The sequence below is a fragment of the Nymphaea colorata genome, chromosome 12 (assembly GCF_008831285.2).
Source record: "Nymphaea colorata isolate Beijing-Zhang1983 chromosome 12, ASM883128v2, whole genome shotgun sequence".
NCBI classification, from domain to species: domain Eukaryota; kingdom Viridiplantae; phylum Streptophyta; class Magnoliopsida; order Nymphaeales; family Nymphaeaceae; genus Nymphaea; species Nymphaea colorata.
This window is the reverse complement of record NC_045149.1, coordinates 12226933-12245948: the sequence shown is the minus strand read 5'-3', so window position 1 is coordinate 12245948 and position 19016 is coordinate 12226933. Positions and strand designations below refer to the sequence as shown.

Below are 19016 nucleotides of genomic sequence, written 5' to 3'. Positions count from 1 at the left end.
CGCCTAGGGTACCGAGCCCACCTCGGTACCTACGCCCCATAGAACCGGGTCCAGATATGGACCCGGTTCCCACAACAACATATTCTAACACTTTGTAAAGTTTCAACATTGATGATTGGTTATACATTTATACTCCTAAATTTTGTTTTTTATTTTTAATTATATTAGGGACTTGGTGGAAGAAGTTTAGTTCTTCTGTTCCAGTGATTTAACATATGATAATTAAAATGTTAAGTCAACCATGTGGTTCATGAACTTGTGAAAGAAATCAAAATGCATTTGATGCTGCTAACACAAATAAAAGAAATAATCTTGCACCCTCTAGATTAACAAATTTGGTCTTCATTAGGTCATGTGTTTGTAAAGCATAGCTCCAAAATTAATGAAGAACAATGCAAATCCTATCTCCGTTGAACATGTGAACCCATTTTCTAAAGAAGAAAAATTAAATACAGAGATGAAAAACTTGTCTTCAAATTCAAATTCAGAATACAAAAAAAATCATGACGAAAATGGAAGACAAAGAACTTCAATGTGTATAACAATTGAAGATGTCTCCACTTTATAGGATGAAGCCTATAACATATTTATTTTCTTTTTTAAGTGAAGAATGATTTCATTTGTGTTGTAAAGCCATTAGGGGCTACAACTTTTTGTTAATTATGTATTTGTCATACTGTTAGTTTCCATTTTTTAATTTTCATTTGCTGCTCTTTAATCATCTTTTAAATGTTTTTTATTAATTTTTTTTATTTATTTTTACATAATTTTTGGGATTTTTTAAAATGTTTAAATTTTTTGAGATTTTCTTTAGATATACAACTTTGTTGTATTATGCCCGAGAAATTTATTGCCATGTAATATCCATGAACGATATATGTGAATGATTTAAAAGGCTTTGGAGCAACTGGCAGCTTTTATATCTTGCACAAAACGGCAGAAAGAATGAAAGGCAAATAGGCATTATCCAGCAAACGGTCTATGCAAAACAACTCATCCAATTATATATATAAATATATATATGCATCGAAGATTCCAATCATTAACCACTTTGCACAAATGTTGTCATACACTTTCAGGGCCACGACAGTCGCGTATCAAACAAATTACAGAAGGAAAGAACGGGAAAGAACACAGTAAAACTGATTTACAGAGAGCTTTTGAGCACATGACAGGTGGAGACCTTAAGGCCTAACGGCTGATTGACAGATACACACCTGAAAGTCAGTAAGAAAAAGTTACAAAGGGCACGAAATTCAAGCCTGCTTTGGTATAACAATTAACATGAAGAAACAAAGTTATAGGAGATCCAGCAAGGCTAGGAACATCAATCTCACTGGCCATCTTCATGCTATATGAATCAGACTTCCGTACAAGTCTCAGACAAGCAACATAACGACTAAATTTTCAACACAATTTACATTCAAGGAGAAAGCGACAAGCAAACCACAACTGTAGGACAGCAAACATCATAAAAACAATAAAAGTCCATGCCAGTTGCCATAGAAGACCTTGGAAGGGGTAAGAATTCATTCAAGACCTGGTTAGATAGGTAGTAGATAAATAGATGAATCATATTATTATGTAAATAAATGAAAGGAAATTGTAAAGGCATGACAAACAAGAAAAAGGCACTAACAACTGACCAAGGGCCAAGGCCAGCTTTGGACATCTTAATAGGAAACAACAAGTGCTCCAAGCATGGGTTTTGAAATGTTAGGACCAAACTATTATCCAACACATAGGGTACTGAAAAATAGAGCACATGTTGGAGAATCCTCTCTTGCTAAAAGCAAGCCCTTCTGCCATCCAAAGGACAGTGAGAATCGAAATTCTAATTGATTACTGACCTTCCATCAGGGCTATAGGATGGCCTTATTAGCTCTTTTAGATATCATCATTTCATGGCATAAACTACAATGTGCTGGCACTCCCCAAATAACTCCGAACACGATGAACCAAAAAAAAAAAAGACCACATTTACATGAAAGGTGACCCTATTTTGCTACACTCCTTGTCCAGCCACGAGGACCATCTTAGGTGAGGCCCTTGCTATGAAGAATAGAACAGATCCACCCACTTTGAAAAAGTCAACCGACGTTTTCAAACAGAAAACACATAACCTGTCTAATAATGACACAATGTGCAGCAACAACTCATACTTCAGTCCCCAGGAACTCTAATTACCAATCGCAATTCCCTTTTTCTTTCTGAGGCCTTTCCCAGGTACTTTGGCAAAATAGCTTTCATCAGGAAACTATTGTAAATTCAAAACATTTAAAAAATAATAAGAAAATAGTAGACAATTTTATGAAACCATGAATTTCAATAGCACAAACATTCTTAGAAAAACATTGATAAAGGTTCAAAAGAGCTTTTAAAACATGATCACTGATATTGTCTTAGTAAGCTTTCCTTCCAGAGCATTATTGAAATGTGCACTTTCCGTAAAGAATATCACCAAAATTGTCCGCATGCTTTTCTTCGAAAACTATGTGAATCTTATGTAAAGAATATTAAAAAAATCTCAGAAGTGCTAAAAAATAAAAATAAATAAAAAGAGATAGATGGATAAACTCTCCGAAGTTCAACCTGGCTTTGGATGTAGTCCAAATGCTACCCAAGGGACTGTTGCCTTACTGTACAATTTCATTTCCACATTCACCCACCCTCTTCATCATCTACCAATGAAGGAGGTAGGCAAAGACCAAGTATCAATGTCCACAAAGAGCGCTCTCTTTATTATTAGAAGGTATTGCCTTCCACTGTTAATCTTTTACCTTCAATTGACTCCAAGAGAACCTGGTTTTTCCCTTTCCTAGTTCTTTCCTTTTGTTGCTCAAACTCCCTTATTCTTTTCTCAACCTAAACATATTCAAACTTTATTGAATTTTCTTTAAAGTGAAGAGATATTCAAGGCTCACATCATCTATACATTAGATAGATGCCAGCGTATCAAACAGTTTCTCCTGCTTGCAGGAAAAATGGAAAGCTATTTATCATTTATATGAACTGCACACGAAGCCTTATGGCCTTCACAAATGGGAAGAGTGATACAGCACTTTATCTTACAGGTTCTTCAAATCTATGATTTGATGCATTACAAATAAAAAAATCAGATCTAAGAGCCAATCAGCAATTAGTGATATAGAAAACTAGATTAAATTCTTTAATATACTAATAGTTATGCACTGAAACTACTTCCCTGTTTCCAAAATATCCCAAGTGTCCTTTTCATTTACAAGGTGAGTCCTCTCATATTTTCTGAACACCACAATTTTTGACCCATTCAAAATTTTTAATCAAATCTGTGATGTGTGTGTGTGTGTGTGTCTTAGATATTTGTACCATGATTAGTTCTCCTTTAAAGATTTATAGAAGCTTATAAAAAAATCAAAATGGCTACTTTTTTGGATTCAAATCATGCAAGTTTCACGAGAATGAATACTCCAGTTTTTTTCTTTTGAAAAAAAAATACTTTTAACTGAGTACTTAACAGTTAACACAGGTGATTGTTAATGAGCATGCATGTCTCACACACTTAATGGGTATACTCAAAGCAATCCAACACAATTAAGTTCTTAACATTTCCTCCTTAACTTTATTAATTTTATTTTCCGCACTTGACAGCTTACTTTGTATGCATTGATTTTGAGAACTTCCAAAAATGCAAAAGATTTGGTGACAATTAAAAGCTACCTAATTTTTCAATATTAATAACTTAAGTTGGGCTACTGATATAAATGTCTAAAATACCTTCAATACATAAATTCCATGCTTTTTAACTAGCCTTTTTTTACTGTGACGAATGAATTAATGATTATTATACCTATAAGCAAATAAGTTGTCTTTTATTAATATCACAATTGGCTAATGAATGTTTATTTCATTAATGCTAGAAAATTACACCCAGAAAAACCTAAGAGTATTTTAAGATTTAGATATATTTCTTCTGTCCTAATTTGGAGAGAAAAATAATACTTTTCAAAAACCAAATAATTTAGGAGAAGAAAACTTATGACTATGTAACAAGACCTGCCTAAAGAGGTACTACACCCACATCGAGGCATTGTGAGCATTTGCAGATTTGGTGTGGCATAAATTGGTGGCCAACACAAGGCCAGTTGTAGTTAGTCACACCAATCTATTTTTTTCTAAAATAGGTGTGCACCAATCTCGCAAATTGACCAAAGAGTCAATATGCACTGCTTAAATTTCTGTCAAGATTTTTAAACTTTGTTAATGTCAACCGAGTGCATCCTTTTTTTCGGTAAAGTTATAAGAAAAAAGGAACAAAAGGAGGTCCTCCCCTTTACTCCTGTTCAGCCTTCTGCATTGTTGTTTCCCTCCCCCGCTATGGTTTTCGTCAGTGAGATCTCTGATGGCCAGATCTCTCTCTCTCTCTCTCTCTTTGTGGCAGATTGTCTCTGAGATTATATGGATACATATTCCCCTCTTCTATGCATTCTTCTTTATTGACTCCTTTCCCATGCATATTTAACAATTGTGGTGTGGGTTGTGAATTTGTTTTTCTGTGTGGATTGTAAATCTCTTTCCTTTTGTGGATCATATTGAATACTATTTTGATCAAAAACTAAAATCAAACCTGTCCTAATGGGTTTATTTTGATTTAAGTTTGATTAATACTGAATTTGTTTGATGTGAATTTTGTGTATATGTATGTCCATGTGATAAACAACGCAACCAACCACACCCTTTCCTCCCCCCACCCTGCCCTCTTCTTTGCTGCACCCACACCCTTCAACTCAGTTCTAGTCTTTTTTAGCCATAAAGATTAACAATTACATTTAATGATTTGTATTTTGCAGTTCTTGCTTTAGATTCACAAAGAGCAGTGTCCCAGCATCCAAGTTTACAAAAGATGGATCTCATGCCATCCATGAACCATGAATGTATCGAGTTCTCACATTGTCAGTTTATGAACACAATTATGGGGCACTTATCTAGAATGAAATTGGGTGCCATTTGTGGTGCACTCAAGTGACTTTTTACCTCCATGTTGAGGTAATCAGATATTGGTCTTGGTCCTTCCTCCTAGATTTACAGTACCAACCATGAGGCTAAGTCACATGAGTGCGGGTGCGATACGGGTGCGGATACGGAGATACGGGTATAGACACAGCAATTTTCACAATTCTCGGATACGCGGATACGGAAAATATAATATTATCAAAAATTATAAATTAAAAAAAAAACATTAAATTAATAGTTCACTATTAAAGTCACAAACAAAACATTGTTTATCACAAAACATTGTTTATCAATATCATCATTCTAGTCATTTATCAGAAAAACAGAAAAAAAAAAACCCCAAAGAGAAAGGGAGAAGAGCTCAACTCAACTTAAAATCTTTTTTTTTTTTGTTCGGATTGGGTCTAATCCAGACCCGATCCAAAACGTATCCATGTCGTATCCGCACCCGTATCCCCGTATTGACACGGATACGTGGGCCAAATAGGTGTATCCATGTGACTTAGCCAGGAGGCTAAGAGCCCCCAAAATGGTGGATTAGGTCAGAGGTATGTAGACCCATGAAATTCATTCAGTCATTGAATTAAAAGTTATGTGGGCTCACAAAATCCATTCAGTCATTGATAGCAGATCAAATAAAACAAAAAATATTACATGAATAAAAAAAAATCATTTTACTCCTATGTATAGAAAGGCAAAACAAGGATAGTTAGTCAAACAACGGATGAAAACAGACAAAAATAAAAAATAAAAAGACCCAATATGTGGTACCGCAACAATCCACAAGAGAACACAGAAGAAAAAGCGGATCAATTCAATCCAAACAGAAAAAAAGAGGGGCAAGACGAACTTACCATAATCTTGGACAGCGCAGAGGGCGAGAAGGCCTCTCATGCAGATCCAACATTGACACAAACGTGGGATGGCTTCTCTTCCAGCAGGTTCTCTGGGAGGTCATGGACGACTGGCTTGGTGAGCATCAGTGGGCGGTCATTGGCCTCCTCCTCATCCTCAGCATCAGTGGTGCTCAAGTTGATGCAGGAGCACCGCTCTAGGGAGGCAAAGAAGGCCGACGCAACGCTTGACCCCACCCAATTTGCCATCCGGTCGAGCTTCTCACAAGACAGGAAGTTGCTGCCCTCCATCTTCCTTGATGATCTGTTAATTCTCAAGGAATAGAAGACTAAATCCCAATGGCAGCAGAAAAAGAGGAGGGACACAAGTAGAGAGAAAAAGAGAGAAGAGAAGGAAGACAATAGAAGCCCAGTAAGAGAAAAAATCAGCCTCAGGAACAAGAAAGATATTGAGGAAGGATGGAAGCAATAAAAGGGATGGGTCAAGGATGATACTAGCCTTGTATTTTCAGTGATGAATGATGAAACTACCATTGAAGGTCAAAGTGATTGAGAGAACAAAAAGAAGGATGCAAGCACAAACACGGATGCAAGCAGGTTGGATCTAACTGTCATCAATTCTAAGGTGGTATGTGATGACCATGGACAAAAATCCATGGATGAAAATCCACACAAAGTCTCTTGTCCTAAACTTTCTACCTGAGTATGATGGGCACAGACAAAAATCTACAAATGTATACAGTTTCACAACCACAGATGACAATTGCAAAGGCAAAAAATGTAACCGTTGCCATCAACTTGTAGACAGTTTATAAGAGCAAACTACATCACAACTTATAGATGAGTTTATGATTAAGAACGGTTAATCTAATGATACGGATCCTTATATACATCCTATTGAAACAAATACATGCACTTTTACATGGATAAAATGAACAGAATGTTAAAACAGAGCACATGCTAATTGAACTCAGAGTCAGAACTGCCAGTTAATAGGCACCAATATTAGCATGCAGTGTTGTAAATATCTTGTTAATCTTTCTAGTATGGTAGCAACCACAGGTCCTCAGCAACATATATTGACTAAGAGCCAGCTAACATGAAGGGAGTCTCCTGCATTAGTGTTGGAATTGAGGAAGGATGGAAGCAATAAAAGGGATGGGTCAAGGATGATACTAGCCTTGTATTTTCAGTGATGAATGATGAAACTACCATTGAAGGTCAAAGTGATTGAGAGAACAAAAAGAAGGATGCAAGCACAAACACGGATGCAAGCAGGTTGGATCTAACTGTCATCAATTCTAAGGTGGTATGTGATGACCATGGACAAAAATCCATGGATGAAAATCCACACAAAGTCTCTTGTCCTAAACTTTCTACCTGAGTATGATGGGCACAGACAAAAATCTACAAATGTATACAGTTTCACAACCACAGATGACAATTGCAAAGGCAAAAAATGTAACCGTTGCCATCAACTTGTAGACAGTTTATAAGAGCAAACTACATCACAACTTATAGATGAGTTTATGATTAAGAACGGTTAATCTAATGATACGGATCCTTATATACATCCTATTGAAACAAATACATGCACTTTTACATGGATAAAATGAACAGAATGTTAAAACAGAGCACATGCTAATTGAACTCAGAGTCAGAACTGTCAGTTAATAGGCACCAATATTAGCATGCAGTGTTGTAAATATCTTGTTAATCTTTCTAGTATGGTAGCAACCACAGGTCCTCAGCAACATATATTGACTAAGAGCCAGCTAACATGAAGGGAGTCTCCTGCATTAGTGTTGGAATTGAGGAAGGATGGAAGCAATAAAAGGGATGGGTCAAGGATGATACTAGCCTTGTATTTTCAGTGATGAATGATGAAACTACCATTGAAGGTCAAAGTGATTGAGAGAACAAAAAGAAGGATGCAAGCACAAACACGGATGCAAGCAGGTTGGATCTAACTGTCATCAATTCTAAGGTGGTATGTGATGACCATGGACAAAAATCCATGGATGAAAATCCACACAAAGTCTCTTGTCCTAAACTTTCTACCTGAGTATGATGGGCACAGACAAAAATCTACAAATGTATACAGTTTCACAACCACAGATGACAATTGCAAAGGCAAAAAATGTAACCGTTGCCATCAACTTGTAGACAGTTTATAAGAGCAAACTACATCACAACTTATAGATGAGTTTATGATTAAGAACGGTTAATCTAATGATACGGATCCTTATATACATCCTATTGAAACAAATACATGCACTTTTACATGGATAAAATGAACAGAATGTTAAAACAGAGCACATGCTAATTGAACTCAGAGTCAGAACTGTCAGTTAATAGGCACCAATATTAGCATGCAGTGTTGTAAATATCTTGTTAATCTTTCTAGTATGGTAGCAACCACAGGTCCTCAGCAACATATATTGACTAAGAGCCAGCTAACATGAAGGGAGTCTCCTGCATTAGTGTTGGAATTGAGGAAGGATGGAAGCAATAAAAGGGATGGGTCAAGGATGATACTAGCCTTGTATTTTCAGTGATGAATGATGAAACTACCATTGAAGGTCAAAGTGATTGAGAGAACAAAAAGAAGGATGCAAGCACAAACACGGATGCAAGCAGGTTGGATCTAACTGTCATCAATTCTAAGGTGGTATGTGATGACCATGGACAAAAATCCATGGATGAAAATCCACACAAAGTCTCTTGTCCTAAACTTTCTACCTGAGTATGATGGGCACAGACAAAAATCTACAAATGTATACAGTTTCACAACCACAGATGACAATTGCAAAGGCAAAAAATGTAACCGTTGCCATCAACTTGTAGACAGTTTATAAGAGCAAACTACATCACAACTTATAGATGAGTTTATGATTAAGAACGGTTAATCTAATGATACGGATCCTTATATACATCCTATTGAAACAAATACATGCACTTTTACATGGATAAAATGAACAGAATGTTAAAACAGAGCACATGCTAATTGAACTCAGAGTCAGAACTGTCAGTTAATAGGCACCAATATTAGCATGCAGTGTTGTAAATATCTTGTTAATCTTTCTAGTATGGTAGCAACCACAGGTCCTCAGCAACATATATTGACTAAGAGCCAGCTAACATGAAGGGAGTCTCCTGCATTAGTGTTGGAATTGAGGAAGGATGGAAGCAATAAAAGGGATGGGTCAAGGATGATACTAGCCTTGTATTTTCAGTGATGAATGATGAAACTACCATTGAAGGTCAAAGTGATTGAGAGAACAAAAAGAAGGATGCAAGCACAAACACGGATGCAAGCAGGTTGGATCTAACTGTCATCAATTCTAAGGTGGTATGTGATGACCATGGACAAAAATCCATGGATGAAAATCCACACAAAGTCTCTTGTCCTAAACTTTCTACCTGAGTATGATGGGCACAGACAAAAATCTACAAATGTATACAGTTTCACAACCACAGATGACAATTGCAAAGGCAAAAAATGTAACCGTTGCCATCAACTTGTAGACAGTTTATAAGAGCAAACTACATCACAACTTATAGATGAGTTTATGATTAAGAACGGTTAATCTAATGATACGGATCCTTATATACATCCTATTGAAACAAATACATGCACTTTTACATGGATAAAATGAACAGAATGTTAAAACAGAGCACATGCTAATTGAACTCAGAGTCAGAACTGTCAGTTAATAGGCACCAATATTAGCATGCAGTGTTGTAAATATCTTGTTAATCTTTCTAGTATGGTAGCAACCACAGGTCCTCAGCAACATATATTGACTAAGAGCCAGCTAACATGAAGGGAGTCTCCTGCATTAGTGTTGGAATTGAGGAAGGATGGAAGCAATAAAAGGGATGGGTCAAGGATGATACTAGCCTTGTATTTTCAGTGATGAATGATGAAACTACCATTGAAGGTCAAAGTGATTGAGAGAACAAAAAGAAGGATGCAAGCACAAACACGGATGCAAGCAGGTTGGATCTAACTGTCATCAATTCTAAGGTGGTATGTGATGACCATGGACAAAAATCCATGGATGAAAATCCACACAAAGTCTCTTGTCCTAAACTTTCTACCTGAGTATGATGGGCACAGACAAAAATCTACAAATGTATACAGTTTCACAACCACAGATGACAATTGCAAAGGCAAAAAATGTAACCGTTGCCATCAACTTGTAGACAGTTTATAAGAGCAAACTACATCACAACTTATAGATGAGTTTATGATTAAGAACGGTTAATCTAATGATACGGATCCTTATATACATCCTATTGAAACAAATACATGCACTTTTACATGGATAAAATGAACAGAATGTTAAAACAGAGCACATGCTAATTGAACTCAGAGTCAGAACTGTCAGTTAATAGGCACCAATATTAGCATGCAGTGTTGTAAATATCTTGTTAATCTTTCTAGTATGGTAGCAACCACAGGTCCTCAGCAACATATATTGACTAAGAGCCAGCTAACATGAAGGGAGTCTCCTGCATTAGTGTTGGAATTGAGGAAGGATGGAAGCAATAAAAGGGATGGGTCAAGGATGATACTAGCCTTGTATTTTCAGTGATGAATGATGAAACTACCATTGAAGGTCAAAGTGATTGAGAGAACAAAAAGAAGGATGCAAGCACAAACACGGATGCAAGCAGGTTGGATCTAACTGTCATCAATTCTAAGGTGGTATGTGATGACCATGGACAAAAATCCATGGATGAAAATCCACACAAAGTCTCTTGTCCTAAACTTTCTACCTGAGTATGATGGGCACAGACAAAAATCTACAAATGTATACAGTTTCACAACCACAGATGACAATTGCAAAGGCAAAAAATGTAACCGTTGCCATCAACTTGTAGACAGTTTATAAGAGCAAACTACATCACAACTTATAGATGAGTTTATGATTAAGAACGGTTAATCTAATGATACGGATCCTTATATACATCCTATTGAAACAAATACATGCACTTTTACATGGATAAAATGAACAGAATGTTAAAACAGAGCACATGCTAATTGAACTCAGAGTCAGAACTGTCAGTTAATAGGCACCAATATTAGCATGCAGTGTTGTAAATATCTTGTTAATCTTTCTAGTATGGTAGCAACCACAGGTCCTCAGCAACATATATTGACTAAGAGCCAGCTAACATGAAGGGAGTCTCCTGCATTAGTGTTGGAATTGAGGAAGGATGGAAGCAATAAAAGGGATGGGTCAAGGATGATACTAGCCTTGTATTTTCAGTGATGAATGATGAAACTACCATTGAAGGTCAAAGTGATTGAGAGAACAAAAAGAAGGATGCAAGCACAAACACGGATGCAAGCAGGTTGGATCTAACTGTCATCAATTCTAAGGTGGTATGTGATGACCATGGACAAAAATCCATGGATGAAAATCCACACAAAGTCTCTTGTCCTAAACTTTCTACCTGAGTATGATGGGCACAGACAAAAATCTACAAATGTATACAGTTTCACAACCACAGATGACAATTGCAAAGGCAAAAAATGTAACCGTTGCCATCAACTTGTAGACAGTTTATAAGAGCAAACTACATCACAACTTATAGATGAGTTTATGATTAAGAACGGTTAATCTAATGATACGGATCCTTATATACATCCTATTGAAACAAATACATGCACTTTTACATGGATAAAATGAACAGAATGTTAAAACAGAGCACATGCTAATTGAACTCAGAGTCAGAACTGTCAGTTAATAGGCACCAATATTAGCATGCAGTGTTGTAAATATCTTGTTAATCTTTCTAGTATGGTAGCAACCACAGGTCCTCAGCAACATATATTGACTAAGAGCCAGCTAACATGAAGGGAGTCTCCTGCATTAGTGTTGGAATTGAGGAAGGATGGAAGCAATAAAAGGGATGGGTCAAGGATGATACTAGCCTTGTATTTTCAGTGATGAATGATGAAACTACCATTGAAGGTCAAAGTGATTGAGAGAACAAAAAGAAGGATGCAAGCACAAACACGGATGCAAGCAGGTTGGATCTAACTGTCATCAATTCTAAGGTGGTATGTGATGACCATGGACAAAAATCCATGGATGAAAATCCACACAAAGTCTCTTGTCCTAAACTTTCTACCTGAGTATGATGGGCACAGACAAAAATCTACAAATGTATACAGTTTCACAACCACAGATGACAATTGCAAAGGCAAAAAATGTAACCGTTGCCATCAACTTGTAGACAGTTTATAAGAGCAAACTACATCACAACTTATAGATGAGTTTATGATTAAGAACGGTTAATCTAATGATACGGATCCTTATATACATCCTATTGAAACAAATACATGCACTTTTACATGGATAAAATGAACAGAATGTTAAAACAGAGCACATGCTAATTGAACTCAGAGTCAGAACTGTCAGTTAATAGGCACCAATATTAGCATGCAGTGTTGTAAATATCTTGTTAATCTTTCTAGTATGGTAGCAACCACAGGTCCTCAGCAACATATATTGACTAAGAGCCAGCTAACATGAAGGGAGTCTCCTGCATTAGTGTTGGAATTGAGGAAGGATGGAAGCAATAAAAGGGATGGGTCAAGGATGATACTAGCCTTGTATTTTCAGTGATGAATGATGAAACTACCATTGAAGGTCAAAGTGATTGAGAGAACAAAAAGAAGGATGCAAGCACAAACACGGATGCAAGCACAAACACGGATGCAAGCAGGTTGGATCTAACTGTCATCAATTCTAAGGTGGTATGTGATGACCATGGACAAAAATCCATGGATGAAAATCCACACAAAGTCTCTTGTCCTAAACTTTCTACCTGAGTATGATGGGCACAGACAAAAATCTACAAATGTATACAGTTTCACAACCACAGATGACAATTGCAAAGGCAAAAAATGTAACCGTTGCCATCAACTTGTAGACAGTTTATAAGAGCAAACTACATCACAACTTATAGATGAGTTTATGATTAAGAACGGTTAATCTAATGATACGGATCCTTATATACATCCTATTGAAACAAATACATGCACTTTTACATGGATAAAATGAACAGAATGTTAAAACAGAGCACATGCTAATTGAACTCAGAGTCAGAACTGTCAGTTAATAGGCACCAATATTAGCATGCAGTGTTGTAAATATCTTGTTAATCTTTCTAGTATGGTAGCAACCACAGGTCCTCAGCAACATATATTGACTAAGAGCCAGCTAACATGAAGGGAGTCTCCTGCATTAGTGTTGGAATTGAATTGGACATTGAAACTTTCATCATATTTTATTATATAAAGAAGAAAAAGCTGCATACAAGACAAGTACCATCTTACAAACATATGATAGAATGAAAAGAAATAGAAAACATATGGTGGTTCTGCACCGATATATCATACAGCAGCATCCACCTGTGTATCAATCTGAGCATGTTTTTGTTATCCCTACCATTGCTGGGCATGTCTTTTGTAAAATTTTCAAAATTGACCTGAGGTAGTCTAAGATGTTTTGTATGAGACAACTTTAAGATATGTAAATGATAAATCATCGAATAATATGAACTATCTTATGAAAGAAATCACAGCCGCGAACCAAATAAAGGAATGGCCTCAAAGAGCAACACCAGGCCATAGTGAAAATGTGAATAAGGTGATTCTTCACCTCTTAATCTAAGACAAGGGGAAAACATTCTGAATTAGGGCTACATATCTGAAAATGAGTTCAAGAAAGAAGAAAACAAATATTATGGCAGGAGACAAAACAGAAAAACGAAAGTCAGATATGCAAATGACAACACGAATATCAACATGCACAAGCTCATCTAACAATCAAACGCCAATTATAAAACCCTATTAAACCAAAATGAAGCAACAAATACATAGACTACGACCAACCTAGAAGTCGCACATTCCCTAACCAATCACCTCGCCAATTAAAACCCCAAAACCCCATTCATCAATCGCTTCATAAACAATCACCATTGGCAGTCGTAAGTTTCAAAAGCCACCGATGTCTAAAGCAATGGACGGAAAAAGTTTGGTTTGGGCCAGGGAGTGTGGCGGCGGCGTAGCATCGCAGTGTGCGGCTGGCAATGAGGGCTTTCCCTCTGCATTGAATCACACGATCGGTTCATGGCCGGCATGCTGTGGAAACAAAAGCAACAGGGAACGAGAGGGAGGCTCATAGCCGACAGGCGATGGGCAAGGGGGTGAGAGAGAGAGAGCATAAGGATAGGAATACATACATGTAGAATGAGGATCCCGGCGATGGTGTGCTGCTGGGGAGGGAGCCGGCGTGCTGCTGCGCTGCTGGGAAGGGAAAGGGAGGAAGGTGCGATGCGATCCGTAGGGAGCTAAGGCATCCCCTACAGAGGTCCGACTTTTCTCCTCGAATGAAAGTCCGCGTTTCAGGACGTCAGCAGCGGGGATTTTTTATCCGTGCGTGACGGCTCGCGGGGAAAGTTTGGAAATGCAGAGTAGATGTGGGTTCGCAATACGATGAGGGTTTGTTAATTTCAATTGACAGGTTCTAGCCAACATGTTTTCAATAGCTCGAAGGCTCTTGTAAAATGTCTCCTAAATTCTGGATGCCTCCTCAAAAAGGGGTTTTCTGAAATTTCATCAAAAGTGAGGTGGTTTGGAAATTGGATCTGAGTTTTTAGTGAAGGGAAATCCCGCTGCTGAAGCCCAATGCTTCTCCCCTTCCCCTTATCTATCTCCATGGTCTGCTCGGTCTGGTCAAGACTGTTTCTTGATGCCCTGGGTTTGCTCCAAAGTACTAAACTCCAATAAACTCTACTTTATTCAACTTTGATTTTGGTGATATGTGATGAAACAACATAAACATGGGTTTTAAACGACGAAAACATGGACATACGACTTTCAAAAGACATTGACAAAGTCCAAAGCTAGTATACCCATGCTGGAAAATATTGAAAAGAGTAGAAGAGTAACAATATTAACTAGGAGACAGAAGAGAAGGATAGACAAGATGTGAGAGTGATCAGTGACCAATCCTACCGGATATGATGGACTCTATAATGGACGAACATTGGTAGAGCCATTAAGTATGCACAAAGTGCACTCCCTAAAGACTGATTATATCATATATACTTTGAAAACAACTATATGGCCCCAACTTGACTTGAGGTTCTCGAGTTGCACTTGTCCAAATCAAGATATGCATATATAACTGAACCAACTTTTGAAGCACATGGCATAGACTTCTTCCGTTTCCATTTCCTTTGTCTCTCACTAATACTTGAACTATACGTTCATGGTACTAGCAAGGGGGCTTGTTCGACTCACAATTGGTTCAGTTGTGAGGGTTGCTCTTAGGGGCGAAACTATGATTTTTTCCAGGGGCTGGCCAAACGGTCCATCTAACTTATTCGGGTAGGGTCAAACTAAATCTGAATATAAAAAATACATTACCCAACCAAAATTTTTCAATTTCTGTAATGTAATTATTTTTTTTCAAATAGTTGAGGTGGGGCCACGGCCTAGGTGGGCCCCCCCTCCCTCTGCCCCTGGTTGCTCCTCAACTATGGTTCATGGTAAACCTAGAAATGTTAAGATGTGGACATATACACATGCACAAATAGTTATCTCTAATACACTGGGGTTAGAACAAAAGCTAAAATAGTTAAAGAAAATTACATTTGGACACATGGTTTGCTCGAGCACCTACATTAACATAGGTTGTATGTGGCTTAGGTTTAGGTCAACAAGGATAAACCTCCTCAATTGGTCCTAATGCAACCAAACCACGCCTAAACCTATATAAAATGAATTGTCAGCTGAATTCTAACTTGATGAGGACCGATCTGATCATGGTTGCCATCTCTATTTAAGGGACTACTTTTCTTCAGTGCTGCCTCTTTTTTCTTTTGGGAAAAAAAGTTTGAAATTGCTTCCATTTCTAAAATTTGTGAGAAAACTTGGGAGATGAGACCTGCCTAATAAGGTCTAGAGAGTCTAACCTTTCCTTAAACCTTTATCAAGGGTAAGTAGGTCAAGCATTGATTCTTATGCCTTCTATACCTCAAAATCTCTAAGAATTGTCCCAGAACCTAAGTGCAATAATGAAATGTGCATTCTTGGCTTATTTAGAAAGGTGTAGAATTTTAAAATTGGATGCATGCAAGTGAACGTTTTAATAAATTTTATTTTAGTTTGGAAAAGAAAAGGAAAGAGCCCTGTTAGATGATTTTGATCTTAATGAACGAATCATGAGTTTAGAAAATTTAGAAGAATTCTCAGCTAATTTAAATGGAGAAGGAGATACTTGAGAATTTGAAGATGGATACTATCCTGGTAATGTATCCACAAGAATGCAAAGCTAATTATGGAGAAAGAGACGCAAATAATGATGAATTTGCCAAGGATTACTTGGAAATTAACGATAATGACTTTGAAAGGTTATTTATATGGGAATCCCTGGTTCACTTAGGAAATGATTTAAATAGAAATTATATTTAAATATAATGAATGGCTTTAAAATCGAGGTGTGTTCCCACAAAGATTATTCCACACCTTGACCATGGTCAATGATGTGGATCAAATCCAATTCTCGTAACTTCATCAAGAAAAAGTGTTCGATGCCATTTGTGTTATCCATCAGAGCTGATTTAGCAAAACATGTGCAATAACATGCGATTTGTTTTTAAAATGGGTTTATAGAGCCAAGAGCAGGAAGGAAACAACCACTATAGTTGGATTATAAATTTCATGTGATTCTCAAACCGAGAAATTAAAAGAAAACATACAACAAATAAAGATAAGAAAGGGTTATAATTTAAAGCAAATGCAAACAAATGGTATTTTGGGACCATGATTGTTGGCCCATGTGTAGCCCCATGCAAAATTGATGGAATGTAATTCCTAGACCAAATGAGCACACATAGATTTGGAAGATTGTTTGAAAACTGGAGAGCAGATATATTTGAGAGATGTATTCAATGGGTCTAAAAAACTGTGATCATTGGATTTGAAAAAATGACACCATCTGGATTCTGAAAATCACCTTAAATGGATCTGAAATTTTGTATTAACGAAAACTGTAACAATTGGTTTTGCTGACTGTGTTAACTAGGTTATAAAACTGTATTTGATTGGACATGAAAATTGCGTCGATGGGATTGAAAACTACATGGATTGGATTTGAAAACCATATGGCTTGGATTTGACAACTGTATGGGCCGGATTCAAATTTTGTAACCATTGGATCTGAAAGCTATATGGATTGGATTCGAAGATCTGTAAAGACAGAATTTAAGAAATTGTGTTTATTGGGATTGAAGCGTTGTACTGGTTAGGTTTGAAGAACTGTATTAATTAGATTCTAAAGATGGTATTAAAGGATTTGAAAATCAGATTGATAAGGCCTTGAAGGGACTTGAACCTATCGAAGGAATAGTCATGCTTCTAGAGGCCTGTAAGGAAATCACACACAATATCAAGAGAAAGCTGCCAAGGAACAAATGGAACTCAGACATTGTAACAACCAGACCAATATCAGGAGAATGCTGCGAAGTAACAAATGAAACTCAAACATTGTAACAACCAGACCTGCGAAGTAACAAATGAAACTCAAACATTGTAACAACCAGACCTGCTCCTGCTTGGGCCCCCGGTCCTAAGGATACTACTACCTGCCTTCTAGCATGTTTATTCCAACCCAAAAATATTAGGAAACTTGATAACCAATAACTTAACTTCTGTTTTTATAAACCTTTAGGGGGCGTTTGATGGCTTGAAATTTTGATTCGAGAATGAAATTCTAGAATCATATTTCCTCCTGAAATGGATTCAAAATTCCAAGTTTCGGTTTCCTAATTTCAGAAACAAAATACCTGGTTTGTTTAATAATTTCAATTTCTTAAAAAATAGCATTTTGATTTTAAAACTTCCATGATTCTGGATATATGAAATGCCCCCCTTACAGATATTTCACAATCTTTAATACGGACTAAGCTTCTCAAAGTAGGGCATCACAAGCATACTTGCTTCAAACCCAAAAATGGCAGCAATATTGAATGGTCTTTGTGCTGAACCACTCGCACTAGTCTATGATCGGGATCGCACATGGTAGAATGAAATTTTGGTTTGCTAGTTGGGAGGTCAGCACGAAAGGACTCCAAGGGGCCATGCATAGGGCCGAGCTAAGACGGCTACAACTAAACCTGAAGGCTAATAACTTGAAATTAAGGGTTTGGCCTCTCAAAATCAAAGCAGTCAACATATATATAAAAACCAACGATGGGGCTTGCTGACCGGACAGACCCAGCCCTAGATTCAAGTTAAGCCCATCCTAAAACCCCTAGAAGCCTCACTCACAGCATAGAAAGCCCGTCTAATCAACCATGCCTAATCCGTCACATAACACAAGCAAACATAACATGGTTCATTTGTTCATGCACATCTAGGAATGCCATAACTTTTGAGATCTAATTGCACTTTTTTTTAGGGCTCCATGAGAGGTTGTTTGACAACAGTAACAGAATATGTACCAAAAGTTTAGGCAGATTCATGAAACATTTGTTAATGTTCCATGAAAGATCGTTTGACAAATGGAACACTCAAAGTGTTCCATGAATCTGTGCTAAAGGTTGAAGCAAATTCATGGACACATAGTTCTAGTGTTTCATGAATCTACTCTAATCTTTAAGATAAATTTAAAGTAGACCACCCTGAATCTACCCCTTTTTTGGAGCACATTCATAAGATAGTAGTGTGTTAATATTGCCAAACGACCCCTAAACACCACAATCATAGACAAACCATCAACTTGTCGTCCCCAAATATTACGTGAGAAACTGTGCGAACTACCAGGACTCTATCCCCCATCATACAAGGCGAGTGCAATCAGCTGCTCATAAGAAATGGGCCAGTGGGGACCCGACCAAACCAACCCAAGGAAATGCACCTAAACTAGTATAACTCAGGGAAGCAATTTTAATATGCTCAAACCAACTTGAAAGTGCAGCAAAATTACAAGCAACCATTGGACAATGTTAGACTCACCAGCCATAATCTCAAGTATAGCAAAGTGAAAGGTAACAGTTCCACGATTCTTAAGCTACTAAATATGAAACATACTAATAGTCTAATAGCAAAGCCAAACAGGAACAATTCTACAGCTAGACGAA

At 37.2% G+C, this 19016-nt stretch overlaps 1 long non-coding RNA gene across 1 annotated transcript; it reads right to left on the bottom strand.

Moving 5' to 3' along the window:
• Window positions 1-982: 982 nt before the first annotated feature.
• LOC116266398 (uncharacterized) lies at window positions 983-14348 on the bottom strand. The gene is made up of 3 exons (XR_004175350.2): window positions 14112-14348; window positions 5847-6150; window positions 983-1217 (listed from the first exon to the last, which is right to left on the bottom strand). It is a non-coding gene; the product is annotated as an uncharacterized LOC116266398 (long non-coding RNA).
• Window positions 14349-19016: the final 4668 nt, after the last annotated feature.